Here is an 18,442-nt window from a genome sequence, read left to right as displayed (position 1 = left end):
TCTGCAAAAACACTAAGGGAAAATGAAGAAGGCAAAATAAGAAATGAGTGAGCACACAAGATGGCACCAAGAGAAAAATCAGAGAGATCCTCTGTCCCTCCACCAAAGCTTGGGGTCTTCATCCTGAGACACGTGCATTTTAGAGTAAGAGAGAGAGAAGAGCCCAGCTGAGGGAACGTTGAGATTAGGGAGCACTGGAGAGTGCAAATCTGAGTGCCCAGCTAGGGGCCCAGCTGCAGGAACTGAACTAATGTATCCTGCTGGGTACAGGGCGTGACACAGCTCTGGCCCGGAGCACTCTCTGCATCTGTAAGTACTAGGAGGCGAAGCACCATCAAAATGTTGAGAACTTGGAGGCAGGAGGAGTAGGACGTGTTAATTTCATTAACCAACTACTGATCTCCTTCAGGTTTTTTTGGGGGTGTTTTTGTTTTTTTTGTTTTTTTTACTGCTCTTCTACTCCTATCTATTCTATCCTTCCCTACTCGGCTCTGTTCCATTCTGTGCGTGCAGATGCTGAGGGCGTTTTGCAAGTCCTGGCATGGTGAGGAAACAGAACACTGCCTCTTTCAGTCCAACAGATAATCCCAAGTGTAACACAGAGAGAAGAGGTGGGATGATCCTGCAAGTCATAATCTGGTTTCCGTGGCAGTGAGAAGCATCAGGAGGCTGCAGAACATGTCCGGGGTTCTGCATTTAGTGTTTCTTTTCTCACAAACCTTCTTGGCACCAAAGGGCTAAAATAAATTCAGCGCTGTGCACCCAACCTGCCAGCGCTGGGGCAGAGTTGTTGAGACTAACCCAACTGGGAATCCTTACCCTCCAGCTACACGGTGTCCAGGAGCCCTGTTCATCTACAGTGAGAGGTAAAGACAAGGACAAGGACCAGGCCCGAACAGCAAAGCTTCCTGGCAATCATGCTGATGATGCGGCTTCTCCTCCCCTTTTACCACAGGGAGGAAGCTGGGTGAGGGCGAGTGTTCACTACATGACCAGTTTAATAACCACCCTTTCCTCTGTCATGCTGCTGACTTCATCAACCTCCCTAAAAGACACAGAGATGTGTGTGAATTTGTGTGAGGGTATCTGGTGGCAGCTTTAATTATCGCCGCTCATTACCCTTCTCTGTGCTCACTCTAATTGTCTTTTTGGCTTTGCTTAGCAACTTATGTTAAGGCATTTCAGCAATTCTTTTCTCTTTTCTATTGGTGAGATCTTTAAAATAGTCTTTTTACTATCCCGGCTTTAATAGTTCTAGTTTGCTACCTGCTGAGATTGGTAATCATTACATTTTAAAAGACAGCTGTTGAAAGTTTCTTTAACTGCACAAATAACATCATAGCAACTGAACTAAAAATGAAATAAACTGTTTTAATTTCCCATCCTTTGCTAATACTAATAATACTACTGTTAATAAATAGGTAACATTTAAAAGCTTATCATGTGTTGCATAGGGGCACTTGTACCCCAATGTTTATAGCAGCACTCTCAACAATAGCCAAATTATGGAAAGAGCCTAAATGGCCATCAACTGATGAATGGATAAAGAAATTGTGGTTTGTATACACAATGGAGTACTACATGGCAATGAGAAAGAATGAAATATGGCCCTTTGTAGCAACGTGGATGGAACTGGAGAGTGTGATGCTAAGTGAAATAAGCCATACAGAGAAAGACAGATACCATATGTTTTCACTCTTAGGTGGATCCTGAGAAACTTAACAGAAACCCATGGGGGAGGGGAAGGAAAAAAAAAAAAAGAGGTTAGAGTGGGAGAGAGCCAAAGCATAAGAGACTGTTAAAAACTGAGAAGAAACTGAGGGTTGATGGGGGGTGGGAGGGAGAGGAGGGTAGGTGGTGAGCATTGAAGAGGGCACCTTTTTGGATGAGCACTGGGTGTTGTATGGAAACCAATTTGACGATAAACTTCATCTATTGAAAAAACATAAAATAAAATAAAAAATAAAAGCTTATCATGTGCAAAGCATTGTGCTACAGTGCATGTATTTTTTCATTTATATCTCACAACACCCTTATGAGATAACAGAATAATGTTACTTATATCTGCTTTGTAGAAGGAAATGGGAGTCTTAGAGAGGTTAAGCCACTTGCTCACCGTCATGCCAACAGGCCAGGGCCAGGGCTCCAGCTCAGGCTTCGACTGACGCTGGAGCTGGAACTCAAAAAAGCATGTTCCAATGCTTCTTCTTTGGTTCCTTCCAGTATTTACCCTTATGCATGCATAATTTTTACATTTCTGCAAACATAGCGCCGATAGACCTTATCTGCTGTTTTCACTTAGCAGAATGCTAAAAACACTTCCGCAGTTATTATAGCATAGCCACAAAAGAGATGACTTTTATTGATGGTATATTCTTTCGTAAAATGGATAGATCATAGCTGACTTGAGCGTACTTCCAATGTAGCACGTTTATATAATTTTCAGTTTCTCATCTAACAATAAATCTCTAGTGAACATCTTCATGCATGTAGCATTTTCTAATTTTGACCTATTTCTTGGGATACATTTCTAGGAAAGAAGATATTGATTCAAAGGGGAGATGCTGTTTTATAATTCTTCAAACATATTCTTCAAAAAGTTTTCTGAGTTATGCCCCTGTGAGTGCTTGTTGAAACTACCAGGTTTACCATGATTTCATCAGTATGGAAGTTCATCATTATTTTAAGTTTGTATTAATTCAACGCTTGCTTTCTTTGAAGATTATTGAGGTAGGGCACTTATTTGTATATAGTTCTTTTTATCAGTTTCTATAAACTTTCTAATTTTTTTTTCAACGTTTGTTTATTTTTGGGACAGAGAGAGACACAGCATGAATGGGGAAGGGTCAGAGAGAGGGAGACACAGAATCGGAAACAGGCTCCAGGCTCTGAGCCATCAGCCCAGAGCCTGACGCGGGGCTCGAACTCACGGACTGCGAGATCGTGACCTGGCTGAAATCGGACGCTTAACCGACTGCGCCACCCAGGCGCCCCTAAACTTTCTATATGGTACAGACAAGGGCAAACTAAGGCTCATGGGCCAAATGTGGCCCACTGCCTGTTTTTATAGTTTGATTCAAACACAACCACGTTCATTCATTCATTTATGTACTGTGTATGGCTGTTTTTATGCTACAACTGGAGAGATGAGTAGATTCAACGGAGATTGTGTGGCCCACAAATAGAACTGGCTACATAATTTGCAGAGTCCAGTAAAAAAAAAAATGTGGGGCACCTTGTTAAACAATGACTAAGCATTTCAAGATGGCAACACCAGAGCATGGAACCAAGTGAAACTCACATGTCCATGATGCTAGTCTGGCCCACACAGCCTAAAACAGCTATTATCTAGTCCTTTGCTTACCCCTGGTATACATATTAATCCCAAACCTGCCCAAATAGGTTTAAATATTTTTCCTTGCCTGTAATTCTTTTTTCTAAAAAAAAAAATGCCATTTATGTCAAAATGCTGATATTTGTTTTTATGTGTGATAGGATCTTTAGTTTCCTTCAACAATCACTGATGCAAAGATCAGATACATAGTTAAATCTATTTTTAACTAGTTCCTTTCAATGATAGGATTTCTGCTATTTAAAACTTTTTTTAATGTTTACTTATTTTTGAGAGAGACAGAGAGAGAGAGCAGGAGTGGGGAAGGGGCAGAGAGAGACAGGGAGACCCAGAATCCAAAGCAGGCTCCAGGCTCCGAGCTGTCAGCACATAGCCCAATGTGGGGCTCGAACTCCCAAACTGCAAGATCATGACCTGAGCCAAAGTCAGACACTTTACCAACTGAGCCACCCAGGAGCCCCTCTGCTTCTTTTCAAAACATTAATTTGTCTTCTTGAAAGTTTATTTTTATGAATGAATTTTGGAATAACTTCTGTCAAAAAAAAATTCTTGTCAGATTTTGACAGGAATCGATCTAGTGCTACAACATTTTAAAAAAATTTAATTTTTGTATTACGGAAGGAGAGAGAGAGAGAGAGAGAGAGAGAGAGAGCGAATGAGCAGGAGGGGGTAGAGGGAGAGAGAATCTTAAGCAGGCTCCACACTCAGTGCAGATCCCAACACGGGCCAATCCCACAAGGCTGGGATCATGACCTGAGCCGAAATCGACAGTCAGCCGTTCAAGCAACGGAACCACCCAGGAGCCTCACTAGTCCTGGAACTGAACTCCCAGTCCTGGTCAGCCTTCTGCTTCAAACTTCTCAAATTTCCAGCTCCAGTTTGTAAGTCGATCTCTACTAAGTAAAATTCCCAAATTTTCTACTTTGCTTACTTGTCATAAACACCTCCCAGGTTTATCCCCAAGTATTCTACAAGTATCTTGCTCTAAAATAGGATCTCTTTATTATTAAATGACTATTTCTGGATACTAGTTTTTATTTCAAACAATTTTACTAAAACTGATGATTTGAGTGGCGATTGGCTGGTTTCTTTAGCTCGTCAAGCCATAAGGTAATATAATCTGTAGATTCTTCCCGATGTTTATTTTATTAAAACATTTTTCATCTATTTTTTTAATTCAAGTACAATCAACATACAGTGCTATATTGCTTTCTGGATACAACATAGTGACCTTACAACTTCACCCATTACTCCATGCTCATCACGGTAAGTGTACTCACAATCCCCACCACCCATTTCGCCCAATATTTATCTTATTTCTCTTCAGTCTTAACAACACAGGCTTGGACTTCCAATTAATCTTAGTAAGTAATGTTGATAGAATTAAAATGTAAAATATTTCAGGGGCGCCTGGGTGGCGCAGTCGGTTAAGCGTCCGACTTCAGCCAGGTCACGATCTCGCGGTCCGTGAGTTCGAGCCCCGCGTCGGGCTCCGGGCTGATGGCTCAGAGCCCGGAGCCTGTTTCCGATTCTGTGTCTCCCTCTCTCTCTGCCCCTCCCCTGTTCATGCTCTGTCTCTCTCTGTCCCAAAAATAAATAAACGTTGAAAAAAAAAATTAAAAAAAAAATGTAAAATATTTCTCAGTTAAAAAGTTCTTGACTTTGAATATTTATCATTTTAAGTTAAAAATGACAACTTGAGGGGGTGCCAGAGTGGCTCAGTCAGTTAAGTGTCAGACTCTTGATTTCAGCTCAGGTCATGATGTCACAGTTCGTGAGTTTGAGCCCCACATCATGCTCTGCACTGACAGTGTGGAGCCTGCTTGGGATTCTCTCTCTCCCTCTCTGTTCCTCCCGTTTGTGTTCTCTCTCTCAAAATAGATATAAATAAATAAATAAACAAACAACCTGAAATGATCCTCTATATGAAAAATTTAAGCTACAGATTTTTTTTAAGTTTATTTATTTTGAGAGAGAGAGAGAGAGAGAGAGAGCGAGCACATGTGGATGAGCAGGGGAGAGACAGAAAGAAAGAGAAAGATAGAATCCCAAGCAGTGGGAGAGCCTGACATAGGGCTTGAACTCACAGACTGGACTGTGAGATCATGACCTGAGCCAAAAGCAAGAGTCAGATGTTCAACTGACAGAGATACCCAGGCGCCCCCAGACCTTTTTTTAAAGTTGTTATTACTGTTTCTTTTTTAAATTTTTTTAAAGTTTATTTATTTTTTGAGAGACAGAGCATGAGTAGGGGAAGGGCAGAGAGAGGGAGACACAGAATCTGAAGCAGGCTCCAGACTCTGAGCTGTCAGCACAGAGCCCGATGCGACACTCAATCTCATGAACTGTGAGATCATGACCTGAGCTGAAGTCAGACACTCAAATGACTGAGCCACCCAGGCGCCCCAAAGCTGTTGCTACTGTTCTTTATTTTTATCACACAGTGTGTGTATAAATGTGCATGCGTATGTGTACATACGTACACATACGCATGCACATATACACAAGTACACATACCTATGCACATATACATACATACAATAGACCTCTAAAAAATGAATGTGACACGGCGAAGTGCTGACGTGCCAGCTAGGTCAGGGTGTGTTAGCAATGCAATGATGTGCTTAAGCTCCTTGAAGTACAAGGAGTTATTCAGAAGCCATCAAGGGTAAAAAGGTACCTTTGTAGCAGGTCAAACTGTAATTTCCTCCAGCATCCCTACAGAATAACATGATTGATTCTTGAATGGAGTTGAACAAAAATATTTTTGACCTAATCTTTACTCCTTCAACAATGGCAATCCCTAAACCCCTCTTTACCAGGATCTGTGTTGTCACCTCATCCATCTCTTCACAGATTTTTCTGGAGGCCTCATGGGGCAGTCAAGAGTGACTGAGCTGCACGTTCTCTTCTCAGACCAAAACTGCAGGCAAATATTTCTTTCCAAACTGACCCGCATTTCTGGTTCTCTCCATGAATATATGGACTCACAGAAGTTTGGAGAAAGACGTACAATGCTGATGAAATACATTATTTAGTCAAAGTATCACACACTTTTTTTCTGCCAGTATTTAACCTCCTGTGCATACCATTAAAACAGCGGTACATTTGTGTATGAGGAGCTCATAACTACACTAACTCTCCTTCCTTTTTCAGTGTGTTTCCTTTTTTAGGGACAAGGCATTATTAGACTCAGAATCTGATTGGGAGAAGAGCAGTGGAAGGTTGTGAAAATGAATTGCAACCAAAACAGCTTAAGGTAAAAATGGATATAGAACATTTTTTTTGATAAAGAACATTCTATATACAAAATGCTAAGTAGTATTTCCCCAAGCTTCAGGAGAATATAGATTTTCCCATGGTTGCTTCAGATAATGAACAGGAAAGCACACTGTAACCATGTCTGAACCATGACTTTTAATTTATAAAGTTGACATTGATAAGTGTTAGGAAGATAGTATCTGTTTATAAATTTTAGGTTCCTGTGCATTTACTATTTTAATATTAACTTTAAAATTGCTACAACGTATATATAACAGAGGGGAGGTGGGGGGGGATGGGTGAAATACGAGATAGGGATTAAGAGTACACTTATCATAGTAAGCACTAAGTAATGTATAGAATTGTTGAATCAGTATATTGTACACCTGAAACTGATATAACACTGTATGTTAACTACACTGGAATTAAAATGAAATGAAATGAAAAAAATTTTCTACAATGTATACAGAATGTCAAACACATGCCTTATTTTAAATTTCCTATAGTGCTTATTAAAAGCACTTGTAAGGGGTGCCTCGGAGGCAGTTAAGCGTCTGACTTCAGCTCAGTCCATGACTTCACAGTTTGTGAGTTCGAGCTCCACGTGGGGCTCTGTGATGACAGTTCAGAACCCGGAGCCTCCTTCACATTCTGTGTCTCCCTGTCTCTCTGCCCCTCCCCCTGCTCATACTCTGTCTCTGTCTCTGTATCTCTCTCTCAAAAATAAACATTAAAAAAATTTTTAAAAAGCATTTGTAAGAATTATATCTTTCTCTGAGTGCTAACTCAAAAAAATTTTATGCATTTTTGGTATTCCAATAAGCTCCTGATTTATTAACTAGCATTATTAATACATTTACAGGTTTGAAGAGGTATAAAAGTGGCTAAACCATTATAGAAATTCTGACAAACTGTAGGAAAAAATGGCAAGTTAGCCTTCAGGAGTGATCAAGTAGACCATGAAAGGAAATACCCACTGTGACAAAGATGGACAGAGAACACAGAAGACTGAGAATAATGATTGGAGAAAAGAGAAACATCCTAAGAAATCTAATAGCACTCTCAGGTATAAATACCTAACAAGTTGTTATCAGGAAGGAAGAGAGTTACGGTGAAACATGCATTACACCGGACAAGCCCATAATGCACTTGTAATCAGTCCTTATCACGCACATCTCTCATTCATCCTGCTACAGATAGGTCATTCGTATTCGAAGAAGACAGTTTCCTATGTTTGTACTTCAAATGATCCCTGATAACTCAAAGAAATATACTTTTGACAATATTTGCATATACAATCTGAAACCTGTCATTATATTCTGATACTAGTATATGGCTCTCTTAAGAGTTTGATCACTGTACTCATTAACTGTTGAAACTGAGAAGAATGGGGTTGGTAGTTACATTTATTCTAAAATAAAATACACAAATATTTTAATAACTATTATTACACTTTCCTGGATTTACCTACATTACTCTGAGTATAGTTGGTATTCTGAATTATCACCATTTAGATTATAGGAAATACAGGAGGTATCTCAAAGGCAGTAGAATGTAAGAGCTAAGGGCAAAGGATATAGAGTTAGACTTGAATTTGAACTCTAGCTGTGTAATCTTGGGTAAGTTAATTCACTTCTCTGTGTTTTGGTTTCTTCATCTGTAAAATGGGGGTGATAATATCTACCTCATAGGCTTGTCACAAGGATTAAAACAATTTAACTATGTAAAGCACTTAGCACAGTTCCTGGCATGCAATAAATATTTGATATTTAATAGAATAATATCTACCTCATGTATTTACCCACCTATCCATCCACCCCCACTCCCTCCCTATTGGTTTTGTTTTTCTAGGGAACCCTAAGGCACCTTTTCAGTTTAGATTCTAAGGTGACTCTTTCTGTCCAAAAGACTAAAATCCTGCAGCATATGAACCCGTGAGGAGCTGAAGTCAGAGAGGGACAGAAGTGCTCTATCAGCAAGCCACGCCCAGGGTTAAGGAGGAGGGTATAACTAGCACAGTTTCGATGTTTTATCCGGAGTGGGTATGCCAAATAAGCAATCCACTCACAGAATATTCTCTAGCCAAAGGCCACCAGAAACACACCTGTAGTTGAACATGCTGGGTCTGTTGCCTGTCGCAGAGAGGGAGAATGCACAGCAATGGGGAACTGTGGGGTGTCTCAGGAAAAGGCTTTGAGCAAGGGCTTGTAGGACTGGGGCTTTGATTGAGTGATTTGAGGAGTGTCTGAGGAAGCAGGCTTCTCTCTGGAGTGGGTACTTTCAGAAAGCACAGGAAGGGTTATGATGGCCTCAATGAAGCTCATCTAAGGGCAGGGCAGAGCAGAGAGAGACTGAAGCTGTAATTGGCAAAGAAACAGCAATCCCTCTTAGCTGAAAGAGGGGATATTTGGGATTTTGTGGCTTGGACAAAGTTCATGTTTTACCTGTGTTTAGATGTGATTTCAGAGTGGTCTTGTTTTTGTCTCAATCCAAAATAGCCACAGAATGGCCTTGCCTGATGTTGATGTCCTGTGAAATTGTGTGTGTTCAACAGGAGAACACCAAGGCCTAGCTGACGGTACTGTGCTAGCTCCTGGGAGTCAGGGTGCTTTCTCCTTCTGTCTTAATGAAGCTCATTTCTGGCTGAGTGGGTGACCCCTTGTGAAATCTCCAGTCCTATCTTTTCGATTATTATTCTCAGCAGCAACATCAGAATTCTGAAATTAACCAGGGGCTCATAAAGTCATAATTATAATTATAGCATGAGTATCAAATTAAATTTAATTAAGATTAAAAATGGAGGGATGCCTAACTTCCACTGTGAAGATGAAGAAGAAAATTTCATTCTTCTTCCAAATTCTAGGTTTTAAATGCCTTTCTGTTCTTTACAAACAACAATGACCAACAGCAATGGGTAAATTTCATAACAATAATACGATACAAGGTTAATGTGGGGAAAAACTGATGAGAGATTATAAATCCTTGTATACTTAAAACCCATTATAAAGAACAGGAGGAGAAAAAGAAGGCAAGTTCAGCCCCCTGCAAAGGGCTTCGGAGAGAAGGGTGGGGGGGGGGGGTGGAGTTCACAGACTGTTCCTAACCACTGGTTATTTTCTACACAAACCCCACCGAGCCCAGGGATCTCCTGTGCCCCCTGGATTAAGGAGCTAGAGGCCTCTGAGCAGCTGGTGTCATTATCTACACATGTCTGTATCTTTTCCCAGATGATCCCCTTAGTGCTCTGAAGAAGTAGTGCGGGCAGGTTCCATGAATTTCTGTGAGGTGCATACAATTCGTAGCTTCTCCCCCCAAGCAAGTGGCACTTCTGCCTGTGCAGAATGCTGCTGTATGCTTCACTGCAGCACTAACCATTGTTTATGGTGTTAGTAAAGCATAGCTAATGATCACAACTCAGAACAATTATCAGCACATAGCAAATGTACATAACATTTGGTTGTTTAATTCTAAAAACCGTTCTACATCCAAAGGAAACTCCAGAGGTTATGGCACGAATCCATATACTTCCAGGAAGTACCACTCATTCTTCACATCTAAGGCTCCGTTATTCCTGGCCTCATACCTGGGTTAACAATCACAGCACAATCAAACTGTCTGCAGGAATCAGTGTTAATCTTGAAGACAGAGCAAGTGATTAGATCAGCAAGGCCATGATCCAGAATAGAATTGATGTTCTATTTTTAAAACTTCTCACTGGTAAAACAATCACATTTGTAGAAATTCCTTAGAGGGACTATCTCAGTAGCTGAAAGATGGACAAATCTGGAACGGTCAGATTCCTTTATATTCATTTGATGTGGAAATCAAGACAATTGCACTGTCAACTGCTCACAGTATGTTGCTGATTTTACCTATGTGTCTTTATAATCTGGACCAAACCTATGTCCTTCATTGTCAATTGTTTGATCTTATCTTTCCGATCAACAGACGATGGAAAGGAGATTGTGTAAAGGGAAGCAGCAGCAGATTATTGGGCTGTGGAGGTGCTTGCTGGTGGACAGAATATGCCCAAGAAATCTGAGAAAGAAGCCTAAACAGAGAGATAAATAACAGGTATTTCTTCCACTCCACAATAACCTTAAAAATTCGTCTTGTCTATCACATATTCTGCTGAGACACCCACAAAGCACACATATCTACCAGACAGGAAAAACTCACAGAGGAAAAAAGTCTGACTCTTTGAACCTCATGCCTTAGCTTATTTGTTTAGCTTCAGAGGAAGCTTTGTAAAGACACTCACAATATAGTTGTTGTAAATGAAATGCAGAATATGGGCTCTCAAACTTTTATGTACCAGAATCACCTGAGGGCTTGCTAAACACGGATCACAAGGCCCACCCCCTAGATTTTCTGACTCATTATATCTGGAGTGGGAGTTGTAAATTTGCATTTCTAATAGGTTCCAACGTGATGCTGACACTATAGGCTGGAGACTTACCTTTGAGAACCATAAGCCTAGTTATTACTTTCTAAGCTAAGGGCAGCCTCTTCCCTGGTCCAAGGTTCTCACAGGTATGCTCAATAAATGAGAAAAACAAGGCAAAAAGAGACTAAATGGCATAATGGCATGCCCAACTTGGATGTTCCCTTTTTATTTATTTATTTATTTTTAACTTCGCCAAAGCGGGAGCTGCTAAAGGGAGTGGTAGTGGTCAGAGAGATCCATCATTGTAAATGTGAAAGCCAAATTACAGTTTACAACTAATTAGAATTTGTGGGGGTCTTTTAGAAAACCACTCCAAAGGAGTCATTAGAAATGTTCTATATCCTTTTTCTGACTGTGGTGGAAAAATACTTAATGGAATTACCTTTACAAATGTATTAATTTATTCTACCCTGAGGATTTTATATCCAGTGATTTGGCAAAACTAATCTGAACTAATAACAGACACGCATTTACTGAGACTAAGCAAATTTTCCAGTAGAGAGATACTTAGCCACTTGGAACAAATGAAGTTGAGGTATAAAGATGAAAGAATAGCTGTAATGTCCAAAAGAGGTACTAATGTTTACAGAGAGAGCAGCACAGATTGACTAAAATGCAAAGCAGAAAGGCGTGCTGACAGAGAAAACCATCACAAAGGGGGTAGAAAGCCCAGTACTACCACTACCAAGAAATGTTCAACCACTGCCAGATGCTCAGGCTCAAGGGGCATTCTCCACACATGTGTCTCTTAAGGAAGCCTGAGTGCCGGCCACACCTTCTCTGAGTCCCTGGTCCTCTTTGGTGGAGTCAGGCAGACAATGACTGCCTGTTCATTTCCATCCTGTCGGCCCTTTAAAAATCCTAAATTGATTCCACAGACCAGAGCTGGAATCTTGCAGCTTGCAGGGACCAATGTAAGTGAGTGAAATTGGAAGAACATAAGGTAATAAGTAGTCAACAGAGCTTGGTAACCAAAAACTCCACGCTCTATTTAAAGGGGAAGCTGTCTCCCAGCTCCAGGAGATTGATGCATTATGGGATGTGATCCCAGTATCACCAAATCTGTGGGGAAATAGGTTCTACTTACATAAATGGGTTAGAAAAAAGCTTAGGGTGGAAAACCGCCACCACGGGGCGAAAACGCCCGAGGTTAGCTAGCCATATATCGTAATGGAATCACGAGTAACTTGTTATATCACCTGCAGGAAATTACTTTCCATATGGCACCAATGTACGTTGATCACAAACTCCGCTTGCTCCCGAGACACTTTGCTTCTTACACACACGAGTTAATGATTACTGTCTGATTGTTTTCTCCATGTTCACATATGTAAGATCTTGTTTTCTTCACATTCACCTCAATAAATACGGAGATGAAACCCCTGTTCTGGGCTCTTGTCTCCTCCTGGACATTAGCCTCTCTCCTGTTCAATTCTGTATCCTCTCTCTTGCTGGACAAGAGAGAACTCCAGACTCATAGTCTGCGACACAGATCTTCCAATTTTTTGAGAGGTATCAGAACTTGGATTTTCATGTAAAGTTTCTTGACTGTTAAAATAGTGTGTGACCCAAACAAAATATGTTTGTAGGTAGAACAGGGCCATTAGCCTTCTAATCTGGGACCTCTCCTTAGGCTTCAGTAAGTCCTTCCCTGGTCCTCACTCTTTTCCTCGTTCTCTCACTGCTTACTTCTTGATATGTATTTTGGCTCCCCCCCCCCGCCTTTGAAGTATTCCTTCCGTTTTCAAACTCACAGGCTCAGAATTTTTCTTCTAATTCCTGAAGGATAAGCCAGATTCATCATGGTTTCTTCAGGAATTCTTTGATTACTTCATATGCTAAAATACAGTCCATTTGTGATGAATTGCCATTGGTGGTGAGTGGTAGTGGCCTCATGTCACATAGGCTGAAGCTGGCATAAGGTTCTACCCCCCCCCCCAAATTTACCCTCACCTCCCATCATTCCATCTCAGGCCCTGGAAAAACACTTTGAAAATGCAGTGCGGGTTCCAAGAAAAGCACTCTACCCAACTGTTCAGAGTATGAAGACTGTCACAACACAGCTGGCAGAAACCACATCACTGGAAAAAACCTGAATCAAAGAATTAGAGGGTATGAAGACAGCTCTCTTCAATTCCCAATTCAGGTACCGATAAAGCACAGAGGGAAGCCCTTGTAATAATCCTGCAGGTCAGTGTGGTCCAATGCTTCTAGTTCCTTCTCTGTTCCATTCTTCTTCATTTCTTGTAAGAGGAGCAAGTGAGAGGAAGGGAAGGGGGTCGGATATTTAGATTTTTCTTGAGAGTTTAATCATTCACTGAACCAATATTTATTACCTTGTATTTGTTATACATGGAGGTTACAGTCAATTGAGACATAATAAAAAAAAGCAAACACAAAATTAAGATAATTATAGATTATAAAAAGCATAACTTTGCAAATAATTGAGATAAAGCAAATAATCACAGAGGAAAAATCTCTTAGCACCCATGCATTTGTTGCCTGTCCATACTTCTGACCTAGGTAGAGGTGATGTCCCTTTTGGAGGGATTCGAATGGGGAGGGGCTATGTTCACTCTAAGTCCTGGGTAGGCAATGGAGGGGTTGCTATGGTGGTTCACTTTATGCCTTTACTGAGGATGTCAAATCCTAAGTTACTATAGACCTGGTGATGCTAGGACCCTCTTCTTCCCAAGTGAGTTCCTGGAGCAGCTCTGAGTTCTTAGAGGAAAGGGTAGCTCCAGGTATTAGTGGTAGTCACAGGGGAAATATAATTAGCCCATATACAGTTAGACATATACCAGTTTAGCAGGAAAACCTGGGTGTCATAGCTGGAGGTGGAATCAGTGTTCATATTCAATCGCTTTATTATTTTATTTTATTTATTTGTGGGGGAGTGGGGCAGACAGAAAGGGAGAGAGAGAATACCAAGCAGGCTCCATGCTCAGCATGGAGCCCAATGCAGGGCTCGATCTCACAACTGTTGTAAAGATCACAACATGAGCTGATATTAAGAGTCAGATGCTTAACTGACTGAGCCTCCCAGGCACCCCCATATTCAATCCCTTCCAAGAAGATAATCTGCTGGCAAAGAGTCCAAGTTTACACCTATCTTTTTCCTGTCCCCACTTTCAGCCCTTTGCCATAGAGCAAGAGAACCATGGGCAACCTGCTTGCATCACAAAAGTACTAAGCAAAAATGGTACCTGATCAGAGAGTTCAGACTCCAGGAGAAAGCTCAGGCTGCAGAAGGGAGCAAATGGAATCTCAAGTTAATACGTCAAAGCAGCAGCTACTTGACTAAACACCCTCAGATATCCTTCCTCAAGAATCACTGGATAAGGACTGTACTCAAAGTGAACTTGTAGGAAGTTAATCAGAAGGCCAAGGGTGTGGGCCTTGAAATCACAGGATGTGTGTGTGTGTGTGTGTGTGTGTGTGTGTTTGATGTACAACCAAGTCTGGTCCACTACCTTCCTTTCCAGAGTATGGGTTCAGACATTTATAGATAGTCTTTGTTGTATTACAAAAGACTAAGTTAAAAAGGCCTCCAGATAATCATAAATCAGTAGTTGTTAAACCTTTTTCCACCTTATCACGTTTGAGAAATAGCCCAGCTCCTGTACAACTTTAGTCACTGTGACCTTAATTCTCACATTCTCCAGAATCCCTGGGGAAACATGTTGGTATAATTTGTGGGGACACTCCTCTTACCCCCATGACTATCTTACCCACTTCCAGTCATCAGTTGAGATTCTGAACATTTCTCTAGGTCTTGCTCACAATGATAATAAAGTTTGTGATTCCTAAACTGAGTAAAACTAAGCAAACAACACCTCTTTGTTTAAGCAAAACTTCTTTTTGTTTGAGCCTGTGTATTTCACACAAGCACAGACGTTTAGGACACTCAGGTAACATTTATGGGACAGTTTACATGTGTATCACTTCAGTGCAGGCAGAGGGCCCAGTACAAAGACAAATGTCAATAAATATGTATTTAATAAATGCTAGTTAAGTAAAATATCTAACATTTCTAAGGTCAAAGGCTAGTCCATGATATTTTAGACTTTTTAAGTAGCTATATTTATCATGTCCAAAGGGAACTGTCAGCACGAATTTAAACATAAAAAAATAGGTGAAAATACAAAACAAAATGCTTAAATGCATATATGCCCTAAATAACAATGACCTTCAAGTGTGTATCACATATCTATTGGCTATTTTCTTGTAGATGACAAAAAATTATCCATGATTTACTTCTATTTAGAAACACTCAATTTCTGGCATCGACAAGACCTCTTTTTAGAAGAGGTTTTTCAAAAAAATTTATCAGATGAGCTTCTCTAAAATAGTTTTTCTCAAAATAAGATCCACCTGCCAACTGCATTTAGAATCACAGGGGGTAACTGTTTAAAGTGTAGACTCCTAATTAACTATTTTCTCCACATCTAATCTTCGAGGAGCTAGGAATCTACATTTCCAATCCTTCTAGTGAGAAGTTTTAGAGCCCTTGCACAAAGACCTTGAGGGTAAGGAAAATAATTTCCAAAAATGAAACAATAATAAAACTATGGGAATACGAATATATGTGTATACATATACACATACACATATATACATACACACACATACTATTGGGTAATAAAACTATGGACAATATAAGTACCTTAAAGGTTACAAATCTGTCACTGTAATTATTAAAATAAAATCCATAAGAAACTGTAGAAAGCTGTTCACCACACTTTTCCCCACCCCAGCACGCGTACACGCGCACACGCACACACAGACACACAGGCCTTCTCTCCAAAAGACAGAACTTAAACTTCTTTCAGAGACCTAATAAAACTGAACATTACCTACTTCATGATTCATTCTAGACTGGACTGAACTGGGGGTGAGCACAGGCTCCTCTCCCTAGATGTCCCCAGTTGTTAAAAAGTTCCAAAGTTGAATTTGACTCAAAGGTCTACTGGGATCTCAGACATTCCTATTAGCCCAATAAGAACATGTAGATCCCTTTAGAGAAGGCAGAGAGCCTCAGAAACCCACTCACTGCTTCCAGGGTCCTAAAGACCCAGTCCGGAGTGGGGTTGGTCTCCAGGGAGATGAACAGGTACACACAGTGGCAACGCACTGGCAGAAGGGCCTGGTTGTGGCTTTGCTTTCTCAATACTTGGGGGCAGCAGCTGCTGAGTGCCCATAAACTTGGCTGGAACTCAAAACCAGAGCTAATAACAGTCTTTATCGTCAGCTGTGTATCAGCCAAGCCTAGGCATTTCCCACCCAAGGGGGAAGATCAGAGCCAGGATGAATAGGGGTAGTGCTACCCTAGAATGTGAATCTTTCTTCTCTTTGACATATCTTTCACAATATGATTTTTATCCTTATCTTGAAGCACCTGATTTTCCTTATTTGTAGTGTGATGTAAAGTCCTTAAAGATAGGGGTTGGGGCAGGTAAGCCCACAAATCCCCAATGGGTTTGAGCTAGTTGCTACTACCCCTTAACACAACATCCTAACTCTTGGGAACAAATGATAAAACCTTACATTTAGTAGGGTATAAGACCAACATTCAGGCTAAACCAGAAAAAAAACCTGCAAGTGTGATTTTTTTTTAATATTAAGAGATAGGGAGTCTTTTTATACTAGCACAATCCTGCTCAGTTTATGAAGACCAATGGGAAATTAAGAGAAACTTGCGTCACATGGGGAAGCAACCTTAGGTTATTTTCACACATCTTCAGCTGACATACATCTCTATAGACCACTTAATCATGCCAGTCACAAGAAAAACAAGATATAATTTTCTTTATCAAATTTCTTTCCCTGTTCTGATCCTACTCGGAAAATATACTCTCATTTGTAAGCGGGAGAAGAAAACATGTGCTTTCAGGGGAGTACAATCGTTTGTAAAGGATATATTCTGAATGCCATAAAATTTTGTGTTTTCATTTCTGGAGTAAAAATAACTATAGAATAAATAGAGACCTACAAATGTTACAGAAATAAATATGTATATTTGCACTTACATGTAAGTCTGTATTTTTTCTTGTCACCCCTTACTTGATCCCTGTAACGAATACAAGTCCCATTGCTTTATTTCAGAGGTGAATCCTGCTCAAAGTGGGAAGAAACCTTAGTGTTCAATCTGTACATTTTACAGATCAGCAAAATGGGGCCTAGAAGGTTTAGAGGGATTTCTGCAAGGCTACACAGCTACAGAGGCACATTGGAAAGAAGAAAACCTAAACTCCTTGACTTCTGGCCCAGTACTGTTTCCAAAGGACCATGGAATCTTTTTTGCTCAAAGTCTCTACTGTGATCCCATATTGCTTGGTTTAAAAAGCATAAAAAGTACTTTTTTTGCTCCATCTGTAACATGGCTTGTGTCTGGAAGACATACCAGTAGAGTGACTAAGTTAGAAGAAAAATTTCCCTGCTACTGGTTTTAGAAATGACACTGTCGCCAAATCATTCAGTCCTGACAAAGCTGATGCTGTTGAAGATCTGTAACTGCAGGAGATGAACAAAAAATCAAGGATTTCAGTTTTTAGGGCCATTTAGGACATTTCTTAGAACTCTTGGGAAATTCCTTTCAATTCTGTACGATAAGGGTTTGTTGAGCATTATAGCAGAGGTGGTCAGTGTCCTGCTCATGGTCCTTTAGCCCTCACTGTTTTCTTAAAAAAATTTTTTTAACGTTTATTTATTATTGAGAGACAGACACAGGGCATGAGCAGGGGAGGGGTAGAGAGAGGGGGATACATAGAATCTGAAGTAGGCTCCAGGCTCTGAGCTGTCAGCACAGAGCCCGACGCAGGGCTCGAACTCACAAACTGGGAGATCATGACCTGAGCCGAAGTCGGACACTTAACCCACTGAACCACCCAGGCGCCCCCTGGGTTTTCTTATAAAGTCACTCTCTGACTGAGGGTTTTCTGAGGAGCGGGAATGCACCGGCTGCTTGCAGAGCTGGTCGAAGTGCCCAGGAGTCAATGCCCCTTGGAGTAAACGTCAAACAACAATGCAGCTATCGTTGCTACCATCGTTCCCATAAGCAACAATACATATTCACCATAGGATGAATATTGCGACTTTCTCACTCCTTATGGGGAACCCTGAGGCATATTCCAGGCAACTTTCCAGAAGTTTCCAACTGCACTGAGCCCTGGGTCTCCACAATGGCACCTGCATTTCAGTGCGCCCTGTATGAGCTTCATTCTTTTTCTATTTACTTGCTCTCTACAGGTACTTTCAAACTACTTGTGCTCAAATCTTTGTTTTAGAGTCTGTTTCTGGAGGAATCAAAATGAGGACCAGCATATACTCTGTACAAATCATTTTGCCATAATAGGTACCAAGAAATATGAAGATAAAAAAGA

At 40.7% G+C, this 18,442-nt stretch overlaps 1 protein-coding gene and 1 long non-coding RNA gene across 7 annotated transcripts in view; one reads left to right on the top strand and one right to left on the bottom strand.

Annotated features, from left to right (window-relative positions):
• Window positions 1-18,442, bottom strand: part of PLPPR1 (phospholipid phosphatase related 1) — a 374,403-nt gene that overhangs the window by 88,614 nt on the left and 267,347 nt on the right. The window lies entirely within an intron of this gene.
• Window positions 1,886-17,088, top strand: LOC123381716. The gene is made up of 7 exons (XR_006589056.1): window positions 1,886-2,730; window positions 4,535-4,618; window positions 6,509-6,611; window positions 7,476-7,679; window positions 10,562-10,687; window positions 13,034-13,206; window positions 14,196-17,088. It is a non-coding gene; the product is annotated as an uncharacterized LOC123381716 (long non-coding RNA).

The sequence above is a fragment of the Felis catus genome, chromosome D4 (genome assembly GCF_018350175.1).
Source record: "Felis catus isolate Fca126 chromosome D4, F.catus_Fca126_mat1.0, whole genome shotgun sequence".
Taxonomy (NCBI): domain Eukaryota; kingdom Metazoa; phylum Chordata; class Mammalia; order Carnivora; family Felidae; genus Felis; species Felis catus.
The sequence above is the reverse complement of the archived record's forward strand: the minus strand, read 5'-3'. Positions and strand labels throughout refer to the sequence as shown.